At 52.4% G+C, this 27,434-nt stretch overlaps 1 protein-coding gene and 1 long non-coding RNA gene across 6 annotated transcripts in view; one reads left to right on the top strand and one right to left on the bottom strand.

Annotated features, from left to right (window-relative positions):
- Positions 1-17,783, bottom strand: part of LOC131999112 (uncharacterized) — a 90,368-nt gene extending 72,585 nt beyond the window's left edge. For 2 of the 3 annotated variants that reach the window (XR_009399024.1, XR_009399021.1), the window contains exons 1-2: positions 17,713-17,752; positions 12,802-12,888 (exon numbers count right to left, since the gene is read on the bottom strand). This is a non-coding gene — a long non-coding RNA (uncharacterized LOC131999112). Of the gene's footprint in view, positions 1-12,801; positions 12,889-17,712 lie in introns of all 3 variants that reach the window. The other variant, XR_009399022.1, reaches the window with a different exon arrangement.
- The window catches only part of PEBP4 (phosphatidylethanolamine binding protein 4), a 236,366-nt gene that overhangs the window by 182,378 nt on the left and 26,554 nt on the right, over positions 1-27,434 (top strand). The window lies entirely within an intron of this gene.

Below are 27,434 nucleotides of genomic sequence, written 5' to 3'. Positions count from 1 at the left end.
TGCGATAGGACATTAATAGCAATTATTCTGCTTTGTAATTGGAGCTTTAAATACTAATTCAAACAGCCAGAGGAAAACCAATTAGTGCTAATTTATCTCTATGTGTTTTCCAGAGCTGGTGTCTGTCACACTGTGAAGAAATAGGTTGGTAATTAGTACAGTTGGGTGGTAGATAGAAGTAATTATCAGATTCTTTCATTTTTCTTTGGGAAAAAAATTGGGTAGGGGGTGGGGAAGGCCAAGATAGGTTCTGTAAGTCTTTGTTCCCTGAAGTTTTAAAGGGAGGGCCCAAATTTTCCCAGGCCTCAGCATCCCAACTGTACAGGTACTTCTGAGAGAGAGGTGGGCTCTGGTGGAGGCCACTCTGAAGGCCTTAACAAGGGCCCTCCAGCTACCAGGCTCACGGAAGTACCACCAGCAAATGTTAGAGGAAGCAGAGCGTTTCCTCTTTGTCTGGGGGAAGCTTGGTGAGCCCCCAACGATTGACCTCAGGGTACAAGGGGTATTGGGCTCTGGGTCCCAGGCCAGCTTCTCAGTTATCCGGCTGTGGGTGTGGTCTGGCGGAGGCTCTGAACCTCTCTGAATGTCGGTTTCCCCTTTTGTAAAATGGGCAGGATGATACTTCACAGGATTGCTGTAAGGACTGAACCAAATCAAATAATGTGCGTAACAGGCCTAGAGCTCAGTAATAATAGGAATGAGCTGTTGTGAGCTTATGGTCTGCTGAGATGACCTTGTATATGTTATTACCACTAACCCTCCAAAGCCATGGGCTGACTCACTGTGCTTGTTTTACTTCCATGTTTCCTCTCCTGTCCATACCTCTCACCAGCGACATGACTCAGGGACATTATTCATTTCACTAGGCATCAGTTTCCTCTACTGCATGATGGTGGTAATATAGTACCTTCCTGAGAAGAGTTATTGTGAAGGTCAAAGGAGATGATGATTGTGAAACCTCTTGTGCCAACAGCAAGCACAGAGCAGGGGCTCCATTGTCTTCCCAGTATTGTAATATTATCGTTCCATGACAATGGTTTTGTCGCCGTCTGTACACATCCTCTCCCGAAAGAGGTAGAGATGGTACGTTTCATTAACTCATCCACAAGGATTTTTCAAATGCCCGATCTGTACTCACTGCTATAGAGAGGCTGCTCACACCATTTAGACATTTAGACATGTAGGCACAGCCTGAACAATAGCAGACGAGCTAATAATGGCATTCCACGGAGCATCGCAATTTACAAAATGCCTTCACGTATGATTTCAAACGCCTTGGTGCGATTGGGTGGGTTGAGAATTACTGAAGTCCCCATTTTACAGGTGGGCAATGAGGCTTAGAGAACGTAAGTGACTTGCTCAAAAGAGTATTAGAATCAGAACCCAAGCCCGGGTTCTTTCCTACAAAGCCTGGGTAGGCACGCGCTAAATGCTTGTTGAATGGGTCAATAATTGCACTTTCCATGAAACCTTATAAGCCTAAACTGCCAGCAGGTATCTCGTGCTTCTATATGAGGAGCCAGGCGGATAAGGAGAGGCGGGGCAGAGACACACAAAATTCTTAGAAGAGAGACAGACGGTGGCAAGAGCTGGACAACTTTGCCCCACTTGGGCAAAGCTTCTTAACGCGTTGATTTGGTGTGGACATTGGAACACTGCCTTTAATAATCTGGGTGAAGACCTGACAGCCCAGGTCACGTCCTGTTCTCACAGACCCCACCCCCTTGCACACACCGGGGACCTGCCTGGATCCTAAGAGCCTATGAGATGTGACCCCTGGGCCAGGCCTGCAAGGATGAGCAGAAGCACGAGTGTAGGGAAGGGGAGGTGAGTACAGACCATGTAGAGAGGGTATAAGTTTGGCAAAGACTGGTGGAGGGGCAGAAAATGCAGTGTTCCAGAAGCAGGGAGTAAACGGGTCTGGCAGCTCAGGAGACTACGCTGGGAAGGGAGGGGCCCTGCTTAATAAGGCCAGGAAGGCTGGCCAGCAGGTGGCCTAGGGCAGTTTTGCTGGGGCCCTGGTGCTGCACTCTGCCCACCAGCCAATCGCCCAGTCTGGAAGCTTCCTCTACCCCGACGAAGGGGAGCCTTCCTTCTAGTCACACAAAGGCGTCCGCCATATGCTTGCCAAGCTGTGGGTTTCTACCCAGAGGGACTGTGTTTCCTGTGGACTAGCGGCTGCCCTAGATTTGACATGTTTCAGAGGCAGTGTCTGAGAAGGCTGGACTGGCCCAGGAGGCTAGAGGAGAGGGGAGTCAGAGACCCTGAGGGGCGGAGAGCTCTGACAAGGGTGGCAGCGGGAATGGGAGTGGTGGCGGGGGAGAGAAAGGGGTATAGGTATATGGTGTACTGACTGGGTCTATATCAAAACAATGACAGTCCGCTGTGCCTGGAGGAATTATGGGTAATTCTAATGTTCTTCTTTTTGGCTATCCATATTTCCTATCCCGAGTATATTTCTCTTTTATACCAAAAAACAATGAAACTTATTTTTAAAAAAAGAAGGGACATATGCTAGAGACATTTTGAAGGAAAAACTGACAGCATTTGATAAGTGACTAGATAAAGGTGATAAAGGAGAAAGATGAACCAGAAATAACTCTGCGGGTTTGAGACTGGGTGGCAGGGAAGCTGGCAGAGAAAAGGGAGCTAGGTGGGGGAGTGACGAAGCAGGGAGGTGACCCGCACAGTTCCAGGCCCAGCTGCCAGCCAGACATGGGAGGTAGTCCTGCAGCTGGAGAGGCAAACCCCCTTCCCCTCTCCCCTACACACCCCCATCCCCACACACAGAAAGGAGAACTGAGGCATGGAGGGGAGGGGCCACACTCCCCAGGCTGCAGGGCTCAGTCCAGAGTGGCAGACCTGCCTGTTTGGGCAGGGCCTTCAAAAGAGAGAGCCCCTCAGCCCCATAAGACCCAGGACTAGCCAGACTTCCTGGCCTCGGAACTGCGCTACTTGGTCGTGTGAGGAACACGTGCCTGAGAGAGGCTTCGTGCAGGACAGAGAGCCCGGCCCGGAGGAGGCTGTTGGGTCTGAGGCCCTGCAGACTGAGACTGCAAAAGACTGAACATGGTGGCTGAGAAGTCCCGAGGGTCCCAGTGTCACTGGTGATAGCAGTGGAGGCATGGAAAGTAAGGGAAGTCACCTCTGGAGGAACAGAAGCCATTTCTCTCAAGAGGGGTCCGCCTGAATTCTAGTTCCCAGCCAGTAGTCCCAAAATGCATTATCAGTGCCCAGAAACCCATTCTGCCTACTCCCACCCTGCCTGGCCTGCACAGGCTTTGGACCTGCCGGAGCCTCGGAGACCGACGGTCCCAGGCCACACAAACTCCGAGCATGGGGAAGGGCTGTTCCATCTGGCCTCCAGAACCATCTGCCTATGTCTGCTGGTGACACGGCCACGGGTGGGTCTCCTACAGGCTCTGAATTAAAAGTGGCATCCTGACTAGCATCGTCCAGTGGGCTAGCAGCAAAGCTTCCTTTTCGCCTCCCCACAGGGCCCCTTCCCCTGCCCCCCTGTGCCAGCCCACCAGCCCTCCAGCACCAGCGACACACTGAACCACCATTGCCTTAAAAGACTCTGCATTGACTGAGCCTGAGGCCCCACCCGAGGCTGCGTCACTGTTTCCTTGGCAACCAAAGGGGTGGGTGAAAAGTAACACACAAAGCAAACAAAATGAGCTCCACATGGGTGGCCGGGGAAAGTCACCTCAGCATCATGGGGCCACTGATGGGGGCGGAGTGCCCAGCTCCTTTCGCCGAGGTTGCTCTGAGGGGCTCACGGCAGGGCCCGGGCCAGGGGCACCTGACGGCATCCAGCAGGAGCTGAGCTGCCTTGCCAGGGGACACGAGATCATCTAGGGACAGTTCTGCCTCCGCATGCACTGGGCACTAATGCGGCTGAGATGTCAGCTCCAAATAGTCATCAGGCAGGTGAGAGCCCTGAGGGGTACAGAGCCCCTGAGGAGAGCTCATGGCCAATCACTGGCCACTGGAACTGACCCGATGTGACCCCAGTGCTCCCACAGCTCCTACACTAACTGTCCACACCTGGGGCCCTGGAACATTAGGGAAACTTCCAGCGGACGCTGTAGGGGAAACCCTGACAGGTGTGTGCCTGCGATTCCAAAGTGCTTCTCAAAAAAAATGCTTAATTAAGTTATAAATGCATACATCAAGCACACAGATCTTAAGCGTAAAACTTCAGTGTTTTGTTTTACCCTTTGTCTTAGCCTGGCTGGGCCGCTCTTATACAGAACAGTAGACGGGGTGGGGCGGGAGGCGGGGGTGGTGTCTATAAATGACAGACATCGATTTCTCACCATCCTGGAGGCTGGAAGACCCATTTCAGGGTGCAGCATGGCCAGGTTCTAGTGAGAGCCTCCTGGGTTATGAACAGCCGATATCTCAAGTGTGCTCGCAAGGAAGAGAGCAAGTTGGAAGGGAAGAAAGCTCTCTTGTGCCTCCCCTAAGGGCACAAATCCCACTCATGGGGGTCCCATCCTCATGACCTCATCTAATCCTGATTACCTCCCAAGTCCCCATCTCCTAATATACTGGGGAGTAGGGTTTCAACATACACCATTTTTTTAAAAGATTTTACTTATTTGTTTGAGAGAGAGAGAGAGAGGAAGAGCACAAGCAGGGGGAGGTACAGAGGGGGACACAGACTCCCCGACTGAGCAGGGAGCCCAATGTGAGGCTCGATCCCAGGACCCTGAGATCATGACCTGAGCTGAAGGCAGACGCTTAACCATCTAAGTCACCCAGGTGCCCAACATACACATTTTTTTAAAAGATTTTATTTGTTTGAGAGAGAGATAGAGAGAGCAGGGGGAGGGCCAGGGAGAGAAGTGGACTCCCAGCTGAGCAGGAAGCCTGATGCGGGGCTCTATCCCAGGACCCTGGGATCATGACCTGAGAGGAGGCAGACGCTTAACCGACCAAGCCACCCAGACACCCCTCAACATACGCATTTTGAGAGACGCAAACATTCACTCCATAACACCATGTAACCACTACCGAGATCAAGACGTGGAAAATATTTCTAGTACACCAAAAGGCTCCTACAAGCTTCTTCCCAATCCTAAGCCAACATTATTCTGACTGCTGCCCCCATCAACTAAGCGGATTGTTGAGCTTCACGTAAATGGAACCATCTAGTAAGTGCTTCTTTGTGTCTGGCGGGTTGCATGAAATTCGGCCATGAGAGGCGACCAAACTAGGGCAGAAGGCAATGGTCCCTTCTTCTCTTCCACTATGCAGTGTATCTAGTGTCTCTAAATTTCTCAGAGCCTTTCACATTTCTGTTCCTCTTCAAGTCCGTGGCTGGCCATGACGCAACTGTGGACGCCCATGGCCGGCCACGCCCAGGTTGTCAATGCTGGGATACACTCTTTTCCATCCTGTTCTAGAAATCACAGAGCGATGTGAGTGGCTATGATGGTGTTATGGGGATAACCTTGAATTCCCTCTACTTTACAAAACAAGCTGGGGGGATTATTCGAAAACTGCAGCATTTTATTATTAGTAACATATTTGTTTGTGATATATCTCACAACTGCTGGTACCACACCAGCGTGTCACAGCTTTTAGGCTGAGAACTGCTAGTCTAAGTGGTGTGATTCCAGAAGTAAAGGAAGGCCATTTCCTGCCCCCAAAATATCTCTTTCCTCTACCCCACTGCTTCCCCAGAAGTCTTCACCCCAGTCAATTTATCATGCTTTATCAAGCAGCCCCCGGGGTCCTCTTTTAAAATGCAGGAACTACTGAGGGGAGAAAATCCATTAAATCCACAGCACCTCAGTGTGACTCTCAGGGGAACTAGAAACTCACACATGCTGAGGGCTGACTGTGCCTTGCACTGTTTGGGACAGTTTTCCCGCTCTTCATCCCCACAATGAGGTCGTGAGGATGGCACTATTATCCCCATTCTGCAAATATGGAAACTGAGGCAAGAGGTGATTAAAGACCTTGCCTCAGGCCACACAACTAGCAGCTTCAGGAAGCAATAATTCAGACCTAGAGTTTCGTCTCCCTCTGGAGCCCCTGTGGAGACCCAGCCAGGCGGGCCCGAAGTACTGGGCATTTGTTGAACCAGGAGAGAGAATGACCTAGAAAGGAGAAGGGCAGGAGTCTGTGCTGAGGAGAAAATGGACACCCTGACCATAAAGGAAGGTGTTAGAAAACAAAACAGGACCTGCTCTCGGATCCCACATTCCCCCAGGCTCTGCCACCCCGGAGCCGGTAACCCATGTAACTAGTAGGGCCATCTAGCCCGGCGCCCATAGCAATACCTCCTCTGTCCCTGGCGACCAAGGCCAGGAGCAGAGATACGTCCCAGACACCAGGTCACATCCCTGCAGACATGTGCACAGGTGCTCCTGTCCCTAAAGTGTCAGCTCCTCATGCACTCTTGAGGCAGGCAGAATGCCTACTTGGAAACTTGATAGAGCCTTACCTCCAGGCCAGCCACCCTAAATGCATTATTTCAGTCTCTGCAGCAACCGTGGGGAAGATATTCCGAGGTGAGGCCCCTTTTGTAAATGAGAAAGCCGGTGCTCAGAGGGCTCCATAAATCGCCATGAGTCTGCCAGCTCTACGACAGCAGAGGCCATATCCCTACTCCGTGCCCCCTAATGCCAGCGTCTGCCACGACGCCTGACAAGTACTAGGTGCTGTCACCTGTCAGTCACTCAGAGGTATACAATGAGGTCTGCACGACCTCTTCACCAGGTGGGCTCATGGCAGAGACCCAGCATGAGGGTGAAGAAGGCCACTCTGGGGAAGGAGACGCGGGCTGTAGAAGGAAGAGGGCATGTCGCAGTCAGGACAAGGAGCTAGCCGCTTATTGTGTGTCTTAGCATGAGGCCAGCGCTCTTTCTCAAAAAGATGCCCTGCACCAGTCACAATTCCACACAGTTCAGCAATCCCAGTATGTACCAGGCACTGTGAGAGGACAGAATGGGGACAGTGCAGTACTATCCTCAGGCTCTAGAAAAGGAGGGGTGCAAAGCCCATAATTGCGTCAGGCCACAGAGAGAGCCCACTCTGGGTTTGGGGCTAGCATCCAGGAGGCACTTAGAACAGTGTCCGGCTTGGAGCTTTTGGGTGAGACACCCCAGGGGGATTGTACAGGATCCTAAGCTGGGGGATCCTGGGGAGGGGTTTTAGGCAGAAGAGTGACAACGTCTAAGTCATATTCTGTTATGCTAACTTTGGCAGCATCAGTGATGGGAGGATGGACATGTGGAGGGACAGTGGGCCTGGCAACTAACTTAGTGCGTTCCAGAAGATTCACAGATCATCACCTAGCATATCTCAGCAAGAAGGACCTGGCCTTGAGGAGAGAGCCCAGTAGAAGGTGGGGTCAGCACTAGAGGGAAAAAGTGTGTCCCCAAGAAGTGGACAGTTAGAAAGGCAGCCTTCTCGATTTCCCTGGAATGGAGGCGCCACAGCTGTGTGGCAGTTTGGGGGCACACGTGCACACACGAATAATACACACAGGCAGGCACGTGCATGCATGTGCACACATAAATTGGATTTGGGAATGGGGAACTTTAAAAGAAAACCTAATACTTGGGCTCCCTCCACCCAGTGGAATCCCAGTCTCAAGCAGCAAGCGTGACAGGTGTGCCTGGGGACATGGACACAAGGCGTGCCTAGGACTGAAGTTCAGCTTTGCTGCCATGTTGAATTCATCCCAGTCTATTTCTTTGAATGATCTCACACAAGGAGGACGGGCCGGGAAAAAAAGTTAAGCGAGGAACACACACAGAAACTGATGAGTGTTTCCCCTGGGAAGAAACGCTCTGAAGATACAAACTGTTAGATCTTCTGGAGTATAAACTCTACAAGACCAGGAAGCAGGTCTTCCCCGCATGGCTCTCCGCTCCTGGCCATCGCCATGTACCCGGCAGCAGGGGCATGTAGTGAATGCTGAGCATCAAATGAATGAAACAGTTGCAAGCAGTCCTATAGGAGGAAAAACTAATCCTGTCCTGTGGGGCCCCAGGGGGAACTTCGAGCATGGCAGTGATGCCCAGGAAAGAGATGAACTTCTGAACAACAATAAAACTAACTCAGCAGCTTATACTTAGGAGGTTAGCCTCAGTTCCCTTAGTAGGCTCCTCCTCACAAACCCTGTAAGGTGGGCACTCACTCCCATTTTACCAATGAGGAGGAGACAGAAGCAAAGAAATGTGGATCACTCCTCCATGCTCATATGGCTGGGGCACAGCGGCACGGGATTTGAACCCAGGTGCTCCCACTTCCGCGCCGTGAGCTGCTCTCCAGCGAATGCCAAACACCGGCTTCTCACCACAAGAGTCACACAGTGATGACCTGACCACTGGTCATCACTGGAAGAGCCAGAGCTGAGAACAAGTCTTCATGGGGACATTGGGAAGGATACTCAGGCAGCACCTTGCAGGGGGGGGTGGTGCGGAGGTGCAGGGACTAGATGACTCTCCAGACTTCTGGCTCTCAGAGAGGGTAAATCTGTGTCTCGGTCTGTCCAGGCTACTATAGCAGGCGCAGAGACTGAATGACTTTAAAAAAAACCTGAACATTTATTTCTTAGATTCCTAGAGTTTGGGAAGTCCAAGTTCAAGGTGTTGGCAGGTCTAGTGTCTGGCAACAGACACCCTCTCATCTTGTCTCACAGGGCTGAGAGAGCAGAGAGCAAACTCTGATACAGCCTGTCTTAAAAGGACACGATCCTATGTGAGGGCTCTACCCTTATGACCTAATCACCTCCCAGAGGCCTCACTTCCAAATACCATCACACGGGGGGGTAGGGTTTCAACACTGGAATTTGAGGAGCGCCTGGGTGGCTCAGTTGGTGGAGCAACCACCTTCAGCTCAGATGGTGATCCTGGAGTTCCAGGATCGAGCCCCACTTCCCTCCTCAGCAGGGGGTCTGCTTCTCCCTCTACCCATCCCCGTCTCGTGCTCTCTCTCTCTCTCTCTCTCTCTGGCTCTCTCTCTCTCTCAAATAAATAGTTAAAATCTTAAAAAAAAAAAAAAAAGTCAACATCCCAATTTGAGAGGGACACAAACATTCAGTCCATAGCACTCTGTTATTTAACTCTTTGCCCTTTGTCATTCTTGGGAGGGAAGTGCTGCTTGGAGTTAGTCTGTTTAAAGGTGAGGGGAATGCAGAGCTGGGAGTCAGGACACCAGGGTCTGCCTTCAACTGCAGGCAGCTCTGTGATACTAGGTGAATCCAGAAGCCCCATGGGGAGGTTCCTCAGCATAAAACAAAGAGGATAGGAAAGGTCTAACCCTTTCAACCGCAAGATCCCATCATTCTTTGATTTGCTGTGGGGAGGAAAAGGAAGAAGACAGTAGAGAGGTGGTCCCCACTTTGGACCCTGCAATCCCTTTTTTCTTTAAAGGCATCATAACTGGAGGCCTGACCAAAGAGAAACCAGTTGGGTCAATATCGAGCCATCCGTCCCCATAGAACTTGGCCTTTTCCTCCCTTCGGGACTGAGACTCTGACAATCTAGGGCATCTCAAAATTGATCTCGCTTTTTCTCAACCATGGGCAAGGGCTGATGTCAGAAATACCCAGAAAAACTGATGGAGCAGAATTCTGGCTTCATCTGGAGATAGGCATTCTGAAGGGCCGCCCTGCATTTTTTTCTGGAATGATCCCTGCCACATGGTTTTTCCACCCCTGTGTTGCTTTTATAGATGTATATTTATATACATATAAATATCTCTTTCCCTGAGGGACAATGAAGCTCAGCCAAGTGGGAATTCAGTGTGATCCAGTAGAATTTGTTACAAAGGAATTTCACTGGGCTGGGGAGGAGACCTTGTACGTTCAGGGCATCACCTGCCTGATAAAAAATTGCACAGCTCCCAAGAACACATGATATATTTTTTTTAACCTTTAAATTAATGTAATGAAGGGTGTACTGTTTCCTCCATTTTTGCCCATTTAATTTGCTATTTTTTTTTTTTGAGACAATAAGCAAACTAACAGGAGGAGTTAAATAATTTGTTAAAGGGTGGGGACTAGAGAGGGGTTGGGATTTGGAAAGGGGGTTGGGGGGATTAGAATCTGCCAGTAGCAGCAATAAACGCGGAGTTATGCCTCAGGCATAATATATCAAAGAAAATATAATGCATCCAGCTTAAAACTAATGATTGCCATATAATTAGATGAGAAGCATTGTGCTATAAATGTGTATTCTTTAGCGTGCTGTGATTTTACTGTAAAAAAAAGAGAGCGAGAGAGAGAGAGAGCAAGAGAGAGAGCGAGAAAGGAGACAGAAAAACACAGAGCCCAGCAACATACTATAAAAAGAACCTTCTGTTGACTTCTCTACTGTTTAGTATTCCTTGGCTGTTCTCCCTTGGGAGTGTGTAATTAGTACTTTATGAAGAGTACATTTAAAGCAGTTTAATATTCACCTCATTCAATCTGAAACAATGTGATCCATGCTTAGACAAATCAGTGCTCCTTGCTGACATAATCTGTCAGAACATTACCTCTGAAAAGACCTTTCAAGAGGTTTGGATGTTAATTAGTTGTCTATCATGTATAAACAGAGCACTGAGCAGAAGGGGCTCCGACAGGCCAGAGGGATACGTTGGGAAATGCATTTTGTATGAACACGGCTTGCAGGGGGGTCTTCTGGCTCTCCCCGCCTCTCCCCACACCCCCGCCTCCCCGTGTGTCAGCAGCCACATCGGCTTTGGACCTCTTCCGGGCGAGAAAAGAGCTTTCCAGTTGGCTTCAAGGGGCACAGCTGGCCCCTAGAGGGGACTGAATGCTAAAGGGGTTCCCCCACACACCATCCAGCCACCCCTGCCCCTGAGGCCCTGCAGCTCCCCAGGAGAGGGCCACCTGCAAGGAAGGGGTGGCAGGAAGCATGACCTCCCTGGCCCACCTGGGCTTGCTGGGAGCCTCCAGGCTTTGGGGCATGGCGGGGTCCCGCCTCCCATGAGATGGAGACGGCCACGAGGAGTCAGAGAAGCCTAGCATCCTGATGCACGTGTCTTCACTCACCTGAGAGTTCTCCTCCCCCAGAAGCCTGTGGGCTGTAAACAGACCTTCGGGGAGCAAGAGGGGACTCGTTCGTACAGGAACTCACACATGTGATACTTCCTCTAACACCCGGGACTCACAGAATGCCCGCAAGGTTCAGAACCTATGGGGCTCGGAGTCCAGGCCCTGACTCTGGAGTGAGACTCGGCCCAAGTGCGTCCTGCAAGGACCAGGGTTGAGCTTCTGCCCCTGTAGGCTGTCTAGGGATGGGAACTAGCCATCCTCTACTCCAGACTCTGCATGCCCCAATGTGAAGCACTTCCGAGCACAGCGAAGGTGCTTGCGGGTCAGGACACCATTCTGTTGCTCCTGCCAGGCTGATGGTTCCAAAATGGTATGGCCACTGGCGGCAGGAACCACCTCACCTCCAGCTGGAGTCAGGTGCTCCCCACCCACCCAGCTGTCTCCCTACTATGAGCTGTATTATGTAAACTAGGGCAACAAATATGAGTTCTTGGCACAGGAGGCATTTACAGACCCATAAACTTATCATTACAGTTTGGGGTAATTATAAGTAATGTAAGGGAGACAATATAATTTAGTGGTTAGTAGGGAGGGCACTGGAGTCCAGCGGCCTGGATGCAGATCCCAGCCTTACCAGTTAACAGTTAGGTGACCTGGGGCAGGTTATGTAGCTCCTCTAAGCCTCAGTTTCCTTGTCTGCAAGATGGGGGTAAAAAAGGCCACCTCATGGGGCACCTGGGTGCTCAGTGGGTTAAAGCCTCTGCCTTCAGCTCAGGTCATGATCCCAGGGTCCTGGGATTGAGCCCCACATCGGGCTCTCTGCTCAGCAGGGAGCCTGATTCCCTTCCTCTCTCTCTACCTGCCTCTCTGCCTACTTGTGATCTCTGTCTGTCAAATAAATAAATACATAAAATTTTTTTTAAAAAAGCCACCTCATGAGTTTGTAAATGTTAAATGAGATAATGCAGTAAAGCACTTGTGGAAGGCATAGGCTGTAATAAGTGTTCAACTAATGTTTACCCTCAAACAGTACAATAGGAACACAAAGTGCCTGAACGTAGAAGAGGGAAATACTAACTGTGCCTAGGTAGTCTTGGAAGGCTTCCTAGAGGAGGTGACATTTGCGTTATGTTTTAAACATTTGGGTTATGTTTTAAAGGACTCGGTAGAGGGACACCTGGGTGACTGTCTGTTAAGCGTCCAACTCTTGCTTTCAAGACAGATAATGATCTCAAGGTCGTGAAATGGAGCCCTGCATCGGGCTCCATCCTGGGTGTGCAACCTACTTAAGATTCTCTCTCTGCCCCTCCCCCCTCAAAATAATGTAAAGAAAAATAATAATAATAATAGAGGATTCAGTAGAGGTTAACCAGCTAAAGAAGTGGTAGAAGGACTTTCCTAGCTAGAGAACTGTGCATCACAGGTGGAAGGGGCACAGAAATGAGCAGGGCGATTGGGGATATGAAGACAAGAGACTGTGCTCCATGTCACACTGCTGAGTGATAGCCTGGGAGCCTGGTCCCAGGCGAGGCCTTCAGAACGAGCCCTGGGATGGCACAGGTACACAAAAGGGAGTGCTCCGGATTCCGTGACTGGGTGACAGTGGGATTCTTCTGACAGCGGAGGAACCCGTCACTTCTCCTTGTATTTCAAACAAAGAAGAGCCAAGATCGCAAATACCCATGGCCTGGTATCCAATCCAAGCCTGAATGCACAGACAGAATTAGGACATCACATCAGAGGCAACAGGAGCACTGGCTCTGGTCTGTTCTCACCTCACTCCTGTCCCTGCAGCCAAGCCCCATAGCTCTCCGCAGCGTCCAGACTTGCTGGGAGGATGGACACAGCCTGCAGCAGGGCTCCTGGAAGGCAGAAGATGCTTAGCACGTGTCAATGAAAAGAGCTTGCTTGGGTCCATGCTTGTTTCAGAGCTACTGTCCCCTAGTGTTTTACTTGACCAGAACCCTGGACTCAAGAGGACCAGGTAGTCCCCAGAGTTCTCCCAGCAAAGCCCTGGGCCTTCCTGGCCCTTGCTCAGTCTTTGTGGGGTCCCTTGCAGTCTGGCAGACTCCCAGTTCCGCTCCTGCCCCCCAATGAAACCCTGGAGCCCTTCTTCTGAGACAAGACCTCCATTGCCCTGTAAAATACTCCAGGCACTAGGAGAGCTCTGTCCCCACTACCACACTGAGGACAGGGCAGGCCAGCTTGGATTGCATGTTCCTTCCCTCTAGGGTGCTCTCAGCTCCCATCCAGGGGATCTCTACTATAGGGGGTCACTGCATAGAAAGCCCCCTGCACAGGCAACGGCCCTCTGAAACAGGCAAGGCAATAGACAAAGCCTCAGGAGGCCAAATGAGTGGTCCAAAGGCATACAGCTAAGTGGGTTCTAGGCTTTTCTATTTCCAAAGTCCCCTCCACCCACCTTTATACCAGACTAGGGGCAGCACACTACTTCCCACAGGCCAAACTGGCCTTTTTTTTTTTGCAGGACCTGTGAGCTAAAGATGGCTCTTACAGTTTTAAAGAGTTGGAAGGAAAGAACCTGTGACCAAAACCCACGGAGCCTCACATGCCTACTCCCTGGGCCTTTGCACCGCTTCTTCCCAGAGTGCACGGGGCCACTCGGGCACCTTGTGGTTCAGTGCCAGACCTTGGGGACTAGAGATACCAAGTGAAAACAGCCCCAGTCGTTCCGTTAGACATTTGACCCAGACAGTCCTACGGGGTGAGCCACCACTCCAAAACCATCTTTAAAAGGCTCTTCCTAGAAAGGAAATCAAGCTGAAGGGAACACCAGTGGTTTCTCTCTGGGCAAGCATTGTAAAGTATGAGGAAACATTTCACACACAATGTCTGTTGCGTGTAGTCAGTCTCCCCACATTTTGTGTGAAAAATGGAAAAGCTGAGCGATGAGGTGACTAATTTGGGGGCCTCTGGTGAATATACTCCCTGGCCCGATGACCTCGAGGCCAGTCTTCTTTCCTTCATGCCACGGCCGCCTCCAAGTCCCAGGGCATCCGGGAAGGGAAGCCCAGGGGGAAGGAGCCTGGCCATGAAGGGAGCTGCTGGAGCAGCTGCCAGGCCCAGCCGCCTGCCTCCCTCCCTCCCTCCCTCGTGCAGATTGAATTTATTGCTTCTCAGATGTCCTTTCTCAATACAAGCCCAACTCCCTTGGAGCTCTTTCAGCCACTGAGTCACCCATCAAGAAGAACACCCCAATCTGCCGTATCTCCGGGGTGACTCCAGCTCACATCCGTCAAGGCAGGTAACTACCTACCCTGGAGGGCAAGAGGGCCTGGTGTCCAGTCCCAGCAGTCCCACCAGCCCGCTGTGTGATCTAGGACAGGACAACCTCCCTCTCTGTGCCTCCCTTTCACTCCAGGAAGTGGAGTCAACCCTACCCACCCCCGCCCTAGCCCACAGGGGACTCTGTGAGAGTGAATGAGATCATGTCTGTATACTGCTTGGTGGAAGGAGGACAAGGTAGTATTATTTTCTGGATCGGCTTGAACAGTTGCCGCGAAGTTGCAGAGATGTGTAAGCATTTCATTTCAAGGCCTCGGGAACACGTCCCAGAAACCCTGGGAAGGCAGTGTGTCAGGACCAGCTTGGGTTTCCGGGTCACTGGGGGTGTGAGTTCAAAGGCCAGCTCAGCCACGTACCAGCTTTGACAAACATCCTGATCACTTTGGGCCTCAGTCTCCTCACCTATAAGATAGGAATCATCCCAACCGCAGGGGATTGTTTGGTTGAGTAGATAAAATAATCCCGGCACTTATTGTTCTGAATGCTCTGGACCTTGTCAGGACACCTTTTGGAGTCTCCCGAAACTCTCTCACCTCCACCCAGGTGCCCTCAGGACAGCCTTCTGTAGCAGGGATGGGCTGAGCTTACCAAGCCCCTCCTTCGAGAAAGGAAAGGGAGAGCCCGGGTCATGGGCACAGGACTTTCCCAGCATCCCCCAGCAGCCTGTGACCCGCGGAGCCAGGGCCCCAAGTCCAGGGCGCTGGGTGAGGCCAGATGTGGCCTGGAGCACCGCCCCCCACCCAAGCGAGCGGTGCAGAGAGGCTCCCGAGCTTGCACCCATGGTCCCAACCTCCACAAGCCCAAACTCCCAGCCTGGCCAGCTATCCGAGGGCAGCAGGCCCTAACTCCCTTCTCTCTCTCACCTGGTACAAAATAAAGGGCCTTAGCAAGACCCCAAGCAGGTGGTTCTTGGGGCAGTCGTCCTAGGCTGTTTTTGCTAGGGCGGGAAGGGACATGAAGGTCAGGGGAGCGGGTGAACACGGAAAAGGTCTAAACTGGTGGGAGGAGTGCTGATGGGGCAGTGGTCGGGCTGGTGAGGCCAAGGCCAGCCAGGAAGCTACCATCCATCCAGCAGAGGGTGTGAGAACCGGCCACAAACTGGCCCAGGCCTCATGCGGCTAGCAGCAAAGCTGCTGAGCCAATCTGGCCGAGACAGTTGGAATTAGTCACCAGTTTTGACAAGGAGTTAAATCGGTTACATAACAGCCTCCCTCGCCCTCCATTGGCTCTCCTGAGCTGGGCTCTGTCTGGTGAAGAGTCTAGGGCCTGGAGGGTCAAGTTCTGGGAGCTAAGGGGCAAAGGCTCCTTCCGGAGCCCTCCCCAGGCCTGCTCCAGTCCTGCAGGGCCAGAAGGAGGCGCCAGCTGATCACCTCCTGGGTGAGTCTTTGCTGGCCCGCCTCCAAAACAATCCCAGGCTAGTCTTGCAACCTTAGGACTGGGGCGTCGGCAGGGAGGATGCCCCAGACAAGGAGTTAAATATGTTTCTCCACCCCTGGCGGCTCAGGGGCTCTCTGAGCACCGAGGCCCACTTCCCCGACTGAACATATTGTAAGACCACATTATGACAATTATGATAGTAAGCATTTAGGGAGCACCTTGTGTCACGGCCCTGTACAACACCCCGTAAGGGCCACAGAGACGAATAAGACACACGTGGCCAGCAGCAGAAGCAGCTTGGAGTTAGAATGCCTTTCCCACAGCTTTCACAAAGAGGGGCACTGAGCAGCGGCCCCACAGCCTGCGGAGGGTCAGAGTTAATCTCTAGATAAGGGTAGGAGAAACCAGCCTGGACCTGAGAGATGCCCAGAACAGTGCAGGCTTCTGGAAGCCAGGTTTCCTTGCTGATTTACTCATCCACTGCCCGTGGCTGAGGGAAGAACAGTAAATGTTTAACAGTATTAATAATAGGTGGTAGTGATGACGAGGACAAGGACGAGACTATGAGAGTGTGTGTCTCCTCGGGCCCCAAGCAATTGGGACTCCGGCCCTCCTTTCCTCCCAAGGGGCACTCCTGTTACACTCACTCGGTGATGAAAACAGGAGTAGCAGTCTGAGAAACATTTAAGAATCATCCATGCAGACCTTCTGACTCCAAGTAGGACTCAACTAATTCATCCAGAAAGAGTCATCATTGCAGCAAAGGGGTGAACACAGGAGCCAGTGAGTGCAACAGGGGCTTTGGGGCCCCTCCGCCCTCTCCCAGTCCAAGTGCAGGGCAAGTTCCCAGCCCAGGCTCTTGGAGGATGGTGATAACGCCAGGGCCACATTCCCTACTCATCATCCTACCGGATTTGTGACCAAGAGCCGGAGGAGATCCCAGAGATCACCCAGTGCAGCCCTCCCATTGTACAGACGAGCATACTGAGGCCCAGAGAGGAGAAATGCCTCACTCACAGCCACACAGCCAAGCTGGGACTCAAATGCCCATCTCCTGTCATTAGCCTGTAAACACCAGACAGAGAGGGGTGATGGACAGAGTGGATGTGGGAAAACTACCAGCCTCCCCCACTTGCAGAGATCCGTGTGACCCATAATCCCCACCTCTCCGGCTTGATACCGGGCAGCTCACAGCTTTGCACAGAGGGAGGAGCAGCTGCCCCAAGGAGGATGTGCGAACAGCCATGATGCTAAGTCTGTCTGTCCAGTTTCTAGAACAATGAGCCTTTCCCCTCTGCTGAGCTCCCCAGAAAAGAGCTAAAAGGGTAAACCACCCTCAGGCCTACAGGCAAATTCCTGCTGAGAAGTCTGATCCAGCTTCTATCTCTCAAGGATCTCTCTGGGTGTCTACTTGGGATAAGCTTTCCCAGCACTATCTGAAGCCAATTAGAGAAAATTAAGGGATTAAATAGGAAACCTCGTGTCAGTTTAGGCTACAAAACCATTCACTCATTCAACAAACTTCTACAGCATGTCTACTCCACCAGGATTCCATGATGAAGGAGATAGGGTCTCTGCCCTCAGTACATCCGAAGCGCAGCAGGTCAGAAAAAGGAGGGACTTTAATCGGTACAATGCAAGACACCTGCGGAGCCCCAAGGAGGAACGACCGTCTGGAGTGGGACAGCTGCACAGAGGAGGAGACACCAGACCAGACCCTGGGCACTCAGGAGCCCCTGCAAAGCCAGAAGCCCATCCCGAGCAGATACAAACGGATCCGTTTGCTTTCAGTTTTTGCTTTGTCCTTTGCCCCTCCTCTTCCCCAGAGTTCAGAAACATTCTGTTTTCTTGTGACTGTACCCCTTTCAGCCACCCCTAACTCATCCTCTGTCTTCCGGCTTTACATCATCCTCCCGATTTGGAACCCAAACCCCGCCGATACCCTATGGATGAACAGGTAGATGTGGCATAGAGGTTGTGGGGCGGGGCCCCACCAGACTCACCCCGGACAGATGTGCTCTGTTCCCCACACAGCTGTCTGGGCAGCCCATCTGTGCTCACTTCCTGCCTCGGGGCTCCAACCCCTCACACTTCCCACGCCGGGGCGGGGAAGTCTGGTCCAAAAGCCAATGCTGAGGCCAGGCGGCCAGCCAGCACAGCAAAGCCCGCAGCCCAGGATCCTGGCTCCCGCCCACCCCCACAAAGAATGGTGGCCTAGGGAGGACTTCAGCAAGGTGGCCACTCTGGTGGGCTCTGCCTTGGAGTTTGACCTCAGCCTCTTGGCAGCTCCTGGAGCTGTCCGGCTCTCAAGTTCTCCCGGTACCGTTTGTCCACGTGAAACACACCAACGTTATCACTGATCTCATGTCACTACTTTGTTCAAACTAAGAAGTCTGCTTTGCTCTGGTCAGGTGTCTCCAAAGGAAGAAACATTATTTGCAAAAAGATGTCCCAGTGAAACATCCATCCCAGTGTCCTGGAATCATTGACTCCTCGTTGGAAGTCTCTGTGGCACCCCCAGTTTCAGTGCTGGGGGGTGGGAGGAAATGGGAAATGGCTGGAGGAAGTGACTTCCCTGGAAGCCTGCATATTTCCGGGAGGCTCCCAGCTCCCTCCTGCCTCCTGAGCCAGGTGGGTGTTTCTCTGGGACTCCAGTGATGGTGCAGGCAGCTCTGGGGGTCCTATTGGCTGAACTCTACTCTTAACGGCTGGAACAGTAGCCCTGTGGCCCCCAGCCTGGCTCTAAGCATAGGAGTCACTGAAGGGGAGTGTGCTGAACTGGCTGTGCAGTGTGCTCTTAGGAAACTCAAATTGGGCAATCAGGAAAGGAGAGGCATTGCAATGCTATGTCTCCATGATGGAGAACGGGGATGGAGAATGCTAAAAGAATGGGAAATTTCAGTGTGAGTTAACAAGTATCCCCTACTCAACCCAGAGCTTTCCCTTAATCCTAGGTCCTGGTGCCTTGAGAGTTAGGCAGAAACCTGATAAATTGCTCCCTTCTCCTGGAAATGAAAATGTCTTAGGAGTGTGTGTAAATCCCAGAATTCTGCTGTTCCTGAACAGTGGAATTGACCTGGGTGGCGACTGGCTTCTCCAGACAGAAATGGGCCCCAGAACAAGAGCTGGTGCCAAGAACTAGAGCACAGAGCTAACCCAGCCTTTCCAGTTGCAAGAGGCGATTGCCTTCCTGACGGCCATTTTTAAGTAAAGGGAAGTTCCAGTTCACCCACTGTTTCCCAGCACATCTGCAGACAATGTGTATGACTTGAGGTGAGGGGCAGTGCTGGTCTTTCTGCCAGCCTGGAAACCCATGAGCTACAGGTGTTGAATCTGGTCTTTGTCATTAGTCCCCTAAGATGAGCTTCCTCGGGGTTGACCAGACAACCGTAGACTTGGGTTACAAGATTTTCAAAGATGTTGCTAAATATCCAAAATAGAAGATTTCTTTCACAAAGACATCCTTGCCACCCTAACTTTGATGGAGTCCCTGAGATTCAGGTCCCAGCCTGAAAGCTCTGATCACTTGAAAAGTCTGAGCCTAATGTAACACAAAAAGAAGATTGAGTAAAGGGCTGATGATGGGAAGGCTGGGTGACAGCTGGGCAGAAAGGCAGCCAGGCAAAGAGGCCAGAAGCCTCATGCTTATTTGGGGCCTTTGAGGCCAGGTCTCGGCCAAAGGAGGCACTCTTTTGTTTTAAGAATGGTAATTTATGCTCCTGTGGTTTCAAACAAGAGAAACCCCAAGTTTTCTTTAAATACAAAAACACACACCACTATTCTGAGGCAAGCCTCCTTTCCGACAGGCCACCAGTGATTTAGGGCCTCTCTCCCTACCAAAGATTTAAGAGAAAGGGAAAAAATCCATAGTCACCTGGATCCTTACATTAGTTCATCAGGATAAGGAAGTCCTAGGATCACACAGATGTTCCTGGGTCTCATACATAAGTTCCCCAAGAGGCTTGGAGGAAAAAGACAGGGCTTCATTCTGACGACCCCCAAGGACTTGCAAGTTGTCTGTGGGTCCTCAGAGACTCACAGGCCTCATATGACATAATAACATCTCTAGGCTTCTGAGTTGGGGACCCCAGCCTTTGCCCTTCCTAATCTTGGGATCTTAGCTCAGGGTGGCTGCCTCGGCCCACCCGAAGCCTATCTGGCAGCAAGTGACTTGACCCTGGAGCCCCCGCAGCACGGATTCCCTGGGACAGATTTCACAACCCAGAGCTGAGTTTTACTACAAGTTTCAGACAAAGAAGGTGTGTCGGAGTTGAGAGCATGCTTCTGCCCGCTGCGTGGGTGTCAAGTTCAATACCTTCTTGTCAACACTTGAATGTGTTGAACATCACTCACAAGGGCATTCTTTAAGAAACCTATTAACTTAATTACCCAGGCCTTTTTTTTTTTTTTGCCCCCCCTCCCCCATCCATGCATCTCATATAAAAGTTTGGCTTTCTTCCTTTCTGAGATATTTTTGATGTAACTTCTCTCCCCTTGGCACAATACCATCTTGTTTATTTCTCTAACAGTTAGGGTGGCTGCTGCTGTACAGACTAACTCCTTTATTCAGGTCTTAGCAGTGAGAGAAGCTAAGAGAGAGCAAGGTGTGACCCTGACAGGGGAGGGGGAGGGGGGGGAGGCTGGGTCATCTGACATCCTCCTTTCTGTTGTAGAAATCTAGAGGGTGACAGCAGAGAAGGGTAAACCACTAAACCATGCTCCTACAAGGAACGCCCCTCCTTCCTACTGAAGGTGAGGGAGGCATCACCTCCAGACACAGGTCAAACAGCAAGCATTTATTAAACACCAGCCATGTGCCCAGAACCATCTACCCGGATTTTAGAAGAGAAAATGGTGCCCCAATGCATTTTTCCAAATGCCAGCCCCATGCACATCCAAGCCCCTGGGACAATGAGAGAATTAATTTGTTATAAATTATCTCACACTGGGAATTCAGAGAACTAGGTTCCAGACACACGCTGCCTAGGACCCTGGATTGGCTTCTCAGTAAAATGCAGAGGAAGGACCCCCCAAAGGATCTCTCTTTAGAAGGACCCCCCCACCCCCCTGCTTTAGAACTCACCCATGGCTCATCTGTGCTTCCACAGCCTCCCTGTAGCCGACCACCTGTACGGGGAACTTGCTCACAGGCGGAGGAGGGAGGGGCAATGTTCAGACAGAGGCAAATGGGGACCATAAGCTGCGTTTGGCCATGCCCTGGATGGCAACTCCCCTCTCCAGGAGGAGATGGAGAGAAGCAGGGGCTGGGGCAGGCACAGCTGCTAGCTTGAGCAGGACAGGTGGAGGTCATGAGTCAGGGAAACAGAGCTGTGCTCCGAGGGCTGACATTACCTAAGAGGGGCCCTCTTGCCCACAGACCTAAAGCAAGGAGACCTAGCGGAGGCCCACAGGGACGTCTGGGGGAGGTGCCTACCAGCCAGACCTCATCGTATTGTGGGAAATGTGGGCTGCCAGCTATGATAAAGGAGAAACACACCCCACAGCTTTCTTGCCAAAACCATGCATAACCAAAAAGCACATTGCAGATCCTTCTAACCATCCTCACTCTCTTTCCTATTTCCGGGAAGTAAAATCCCTGGAGCAGATTCAGAAACTCCAGCAGGACTCTGTGGGAATCCCCATTTCTGTACCCACATCTTTCTCAGTTCCCTGACCACAGACTGATGTCTCCCCACAACTGGCACCCCCCCCCACACACAAACTCAGTGGACCAATATAGGTCCACAGAGCCAAGAGGCACTGATGTGGTGAGTGCCTATGTGGAATTACAGAGTTAGAAGGGACCCAGCGGGTCAGCTGGTCCCAGTTCCCTGGCTCCAGGTAGGTCTGCTTCTGAATCATTCACTTGTTGTGGCCTCTCTGTTCTCTTCTAGAGTATAAGTGATGGCAAAGAAAGGTTCGGTCTGCAGTCAGAGCCTCACAGCTGCACCATCAGGGAGGGTTCTCTTTTCCCAGGAAGCTCTTGCTGATTGGGAGCCCCAAGATTACCTGAAGTTGTTCCCACCCACCTCTCTGACTCAGGGCTGATTAAAGTGTGGTGACCTCTGATTCAACCCCACATGTCTTCACTCACCCCCAGCGACCACCTCCATCTGTCTAGCACAGACTAATGGTCAGAGAGGGGAGACATCGAAGAGAATGAGGATTTGACCCCAAGCACCTAAAGGTTGGAAACTTTGAATCACAAGCCCTCAATGCCCTCTCCCGCAAGGCATCCAGCATGAAGTTTCGCTCTGATGCAACTCTCTACCAGGCAGGTCTGTGACCCAGGATCCCCGAGGCTTAAGTACCTTCGGGAGCAAAAGAGATTCATCCTCTTCTCTTTACACTGTGGCCACGTCCCATCATATCCTGGCTGGCGGGCTTCTCTCCCCTGCCCTCAGAGGGCTCCTCTCTGTGGTCCCTCTGACCTCAGCTATGGGCTCAGAGCCTCCATCACCCTCGAGGAGCCTGAGAACATCCCCGTCTTAAGGGATTCCCACAGCCCCCATTCTCTCCAGATGTGGGGAGATCGGCTGCACCAGAAGCTTGGAGAGAGGGCAAAGCAGCAAAGGCTAATTTATCTTCCTTCCACATACCTACCTACACAGTGTATCCATGTGTGTGCATGTGTGTATGTGTGTGCATGAGTGTCCAAGTCCTTCAAGCTGACTAAGAGTCCCAGCATTGCATAAGCCAGGGCCTGGGTCCAGGAGAAGCCCCATCCCCCCTCCCCCCAGGCCGGGACAGACACCCCCTCCAATGCCAGGGCCAGCAGCGTCGTGGGAGAGCATGCACGCGGCCTGGGGCTCCTGCTCCACAGTGCCTGTGTGCACACACTCACACATTCCCTGAGAAAGCCCCCGGGGCCTCTGTGGGAAGACTTTCCGGGAGACTTTTATGGCAGAAGAGGAAGTCTGGGGCATCGCTGGAGCACCCGGGCCAAGGAGCAGGCAAAAACGCCTGCCAGGAGTGGAGTCAGGCTGCAAACTTCCCCTCATCGTGGAGCCTTTAACCCCTTTCCTAGTCCCAGACCATTCAATCAGGCAGGGTCAGACTGCGAAGCAGGATCCCAGGGTCTCACTGCCATCCCTCACAGCCCCTCTTCCATGGATGCACACATGTACGTGTATGCGTGTGCACACACATGCACACGCACACACACACACCCCACCTGCCATGCTGCTCATGCTGACTCACCCAGATCTGACGATAGGAGGTTCCTGCCCAAAAGCAGCATCGAACTTAGAGCTGGAAGGGAAACTTGGGGCTTGGGCACCTTCCCCAAGAAATTATCTTTATTATTTTACAGAAGAGGCCACTGAGGCTCACAGATCCAGTGCCCACATTTACCCAACTCCAAGCCCAGAACCCAGGCCTCTGTGGCCTCTCACAGGTCAGAAAACAGCATGGGCGGGAAGCTGCGTCCACACAGAGGCACTTAGGGGATGTGGCAGGGCCCGGATGGGGGGGGTGTCCCCAGGGACCCCCCGCCCCGGGACTCAAGCACTTGGTATCACTTAGAGCTCTGGTGTCCAGTTCACTAGCCACTAGATACATACTTATTTAAATTAAACTTCATTAAAATTTATTTATTTGTTTATTTATTTTTAAGATTTCATTTATTATTCAGAGAGAGCACCAGCAGGGGGAGTGGCGGGTGGAGGGAGAAACAGGTGCCTCGCTGAGCAAGGACTCTCCCCCACCACCCCAGGTGGGACTTGATTCCAGGACCCTGGGATCATGACCTGAGCTGAAGGCAGACACCTAGCTAACTGAACCACCCAAGCGTCCTGAAGTTCAAATTAATTAAAATTTAATAAAATGTTTAAAAATGCTACTTCTCTACGCCACTAGCTGTATTTGAAGTGTTCAGGAGCCACGTGTGGCTGGAGCTACAGTATAGGGGCAGTGCAGATCTAGAACATTTCTGCCGTCGCAGCATGTTGTAATGGATGGACAGGGCTGATCAGGAAAGGCAGACTGTGAGACCAGATGGTCTGAAGAAATCTGTTTCCTGGTGGAGGGCTGAGGTCCCCTTGGAAGGAAGGAGAAAAGAAGGGACAGGAGGAGGGAGGAGAAGAGGCAGAACAGAGGATGCAAGAGAAAGAGGCTGGAGAGAGGAGAGAGAACAGAGGAGGAGGAGGCTGGCATGAGAGAGGAGGGGCCAGAGGGAAGGGAAATCCTGTGACTGTCCCTGTGGCTGAGGTCTGGCTGACTGTCCTAGTCCAGGGGGACTGACACACACCTCCCCCTTCCCTATTCCAGAAGGGCCAGAGGACAGAGTCATAGGCCCCACACCCAGGGGCCACAGACTTGGCATCTGATAGCTCTCCAGACCGAAACAGCCCAACCTGTCCCCAAACTGATGAGTCCTTGTGCCCAGGACTCTCTCCGTGCCCCAGGGTGGCTTCTGCACCCGGTGCAGAAAACAGAGAGAAGCCCCTGCCCCAGGTGCTGGGAAGACACACCCCAAGGCCTTTTCATGCTTCACCGCAGCAGAAATGTCTCTTGGAGAAAAGAAGGAAGGAAGGTGAACCTAGTGAAATAAAAATGCTTCTCTTGCCAGACTGAGGGCATTTTTCAAACCAGGAGACAACACCTTCGACCAGGATTCAATTCTGTAGATGATACGACTTGTCACTCTCTCCGGCATCCTTCCAAGCGAACGTCTGACAGACCATAGTGGGCCAGGCAAAGAGCATCGTGTCTGAAATAAATTCCTGGGTTCGCTTCCCGTTCTGCCACCTAATGACCAGGACAAGTGGCTGAGCTCCCCTAGACTCAGTTTCCTGCTGAGCCATTGGGATGGGTGTGGAGCCCATGGACAAGGCACTCATGTGTCAGTCCCTCCCCTCCTGCCCCAGGTACTTTGCACATCTTCCCCTTGCCACCACAGCAGGAGAGGTTGTAGAGGACAAGATCCCCTGGCGGAGCTCGTGCGTGGCCAGGGAAGAGGCAGCAGCTACAGGCCTCGGCTGAAGAGGGCACCACCACAGAGCCAAGCACGGTGTAAGGGAGGAAGCACTGGGGGGAATGCCTTTGAGGAAGGCTTCACAAAGGAAGAGAAGGGTGAACCGGGCTGGAACAAGACAGAGAATCCAAGGAGGAGAACGTCTGAGACAGAAACCACATGAGCCACACTCCTAAGGAACCTCAGCTCTCCCTGAGGAGAGGCCCCAGCCTCAGATGGGAGAAGCCTCTAGCCACAGAGCCCAGGCCTTCCCCACGTCACCTGGCCACCCCCATCCTCTCCGCCTGCACCCCCTCTCCATAGCACCTGGGGTCCTGAAGTCAGGAGGGGGCTAGTGCAAGTGGCCGCCGGTCCCTGTCTGAATAGCTTTCCGCCTGCAGGCCCGGGTGTGATTCAGGAGAGATCTAGGGAGATCTAGACTGATCTTTCAGCCAAACTGAAGCACATCTGGGGCCACCGGAGAAATTCCAGCGACGGGGAAAGAAATTATCTCTTCTCCTCACAACTGATGTCCTTAACACAGCCCCCTTTGTTCTGAGGTGTAGGCAAAAGAACAGTGGACTATGAGTCAGGAGTCTTGGAGCACAGGCCAGGACACCTGGACTCCTTTCCCAGCTCTGCCGCTGGCTGTAATCCCGGGCAAGTCACTTAACCTCTCATAGGCTTGCGTTCCCCACCTGCAAATTGGGGATGATCATCTTGGCCCCTTCTGCCTCCTTGTAAAAGAGGATGAGGTGATACAGGGGAGCAGAAGTGCCTGAAATGCCTCAGGATGGGAGAGTGCCCGACACAGGGCCAGGATGGCCCTGTTACTCTAACAACAGAGACACCACCTCTGAGTGACTCACAGCTGTTCGCTCCCCCACTCTTCCAGACCGAGCACTTGAGACCTGGGCCTCTGTATGTTCCTTCTCTACCACGGTGCCCCTAGCTGAGAGGCCAAGTGGGACCTGGGAGCAGTGCTTTTTCTGCCCAACCTCGGAAAGGACCGAATGTCTCCCAGGGAAGGGAACATGAACACGGGATCTTGGCAAGGGGCACAGGAACCTACATTCTTGGGATCCTCTGCCCTCCACTGACCCCAATTATCTACAGATGCCCTGGAGGCAGGGCTGGGCCAGCTCCCAGATGGGAACACTGAGGCTGCAGGCTGACTCACTCATGAGTGTCTTGCCACAGGCAGACCGTGTCACGGTGGCCTGTGGCTTCTGTGCAGGCTCAAGAAAACCGTGGTGTGAGATAGTCCCATAGCTCTGGGGAAAACAAATCGGGCTTTCCCATCCTCACCCACCGGACCTCCCTCCAATGCCACCCATTACCAGGCCCTCCCTGAGGCCCACCCTCCCCTGGGAGGCGGGGAGGGGAGGCTTATCCCTGGCAAGCGGACCGGATTATTTATTTCCACTTGCCCATTCCATCCCAAGCGATGTCATGTACCCCCGTCCAATTTCTACAATCAAATTTGGGAGACCTGGGGACTCGGAACAACTTGAGTGTGTCACGGAGCTGATCCTGGGAACACAGGGGCAAGTGTCTCTTTAAAAATATTCCCTGCATAGCAGGTCACACTGGCCTGCAGCCACATCACCCCGGGCTGTGATCTCACCAAGCTCCAGGAAGCCAAACAGGGTCAGGCTTGGCTAGTCCCGGAGCAGGAGACCTCCCAAGCAAAACACAGGTGTTGCTGGTGATTCAGCAGGCCGAGCCCCTCCCTCCACGAGTCTCGATCTTCTCAGGTGTTGGATGATGCTGGAAGCTCCTATCAGTACCCAGGCGGGGGGCGGGGCGTGGCGCTGGCACCCGGTGCTCAATGCTCAGTGCTCTTTCTCCGTGCCACGTGTTACAAGTGTCGACAGGGCTCTGAAGAATCAGGGCGTACATGCTTCCTCCCTCACCAACCCCTGCCCACTTCCTAAGGTCGACCTAAATTCCCTCAGCTGTTTCAAACAGATAAGGGATGGAGGAGGGGAAGGCAGCCTCTGAGGGGCCTCAGGCTCAGGCACCAACAGGACCCCATTCCCAAACAGCTGGGGTCTGTGGCTACCACCAGGCCCGGAGCCTCAGCCTCAGCCTGAGGATGGTCCCTTCTGGTTTGGGAATGGGTGAGGATGAAAGGGGTCCGTGAAATGAGGGCGGTCATAAGCCTGCTTGATGAGTACATAGTATTCATTACATCCCAAACCCGTCATTAGAGGCCGTGGCAGGAGAGAGCTCGGGGCCCCTTCTTTACTGCAGTAAAAACTGAGGGGTTTCTCCCCCAAAGGGAGCTCTGCTTCTGCTTCCCAGCAAGGGCTCCCGCCCAGGAGAAGGTCAGGAGCCTCCATGATGCCAGGCCTGGCTCCGTCCCTGTCCTGCTCCTCCATCCCTTCAGGGAAGGGTCCGGCAACTCAAGGAGGTGACAGGGGCCTGGGGATGAGGAGGGCTGGAAATCGGGGCTTTTCCAACCCAGTGCACAGTTCTCTCTCCCCTCTACCCATCAAGCACCACTATCAGGGGGACAATCTATCTGCTTCTTCCAGGAAGCCCTCCCTGCTCTAAGTCTTAGCAGGCATCCCATCTGTAATTACTCGCTTCATTCCGTCTTCCTGCCAAACTGTAAATCACCTGCACACCCGCACTGCACTTGGCACCTAGTAGGACCTCAATAAATGTGGGCTGCATGGACATCAGCCAGGAGCCAGAGCAGGTGACCTAGCAGAGAAGGAAGCATTCTCCATAGGCGCATCCTTCTCTCTCTCTGCCTTTTCCCAC

Source organism: Mustela nigripes, chromosome 1 (genome assembly GCF_022355385.1).
Source record: "Mustela nigripes isolate SB6536 chromosome 1, MUSNIG.SB6536, whole genome shotgun sequence".
Classification (NCBI taxonomy): Eukaryota; Metazoa; Chordata; class Mammalia; order Carnivora; family Mustelidae; genus Mustela; species Mustela nigripes.
The sequence above is the reverse complement of the archived record's forward strand: the minus strand, read 5'-3'. Positions and strand labels throughout refer to the sequence as shown.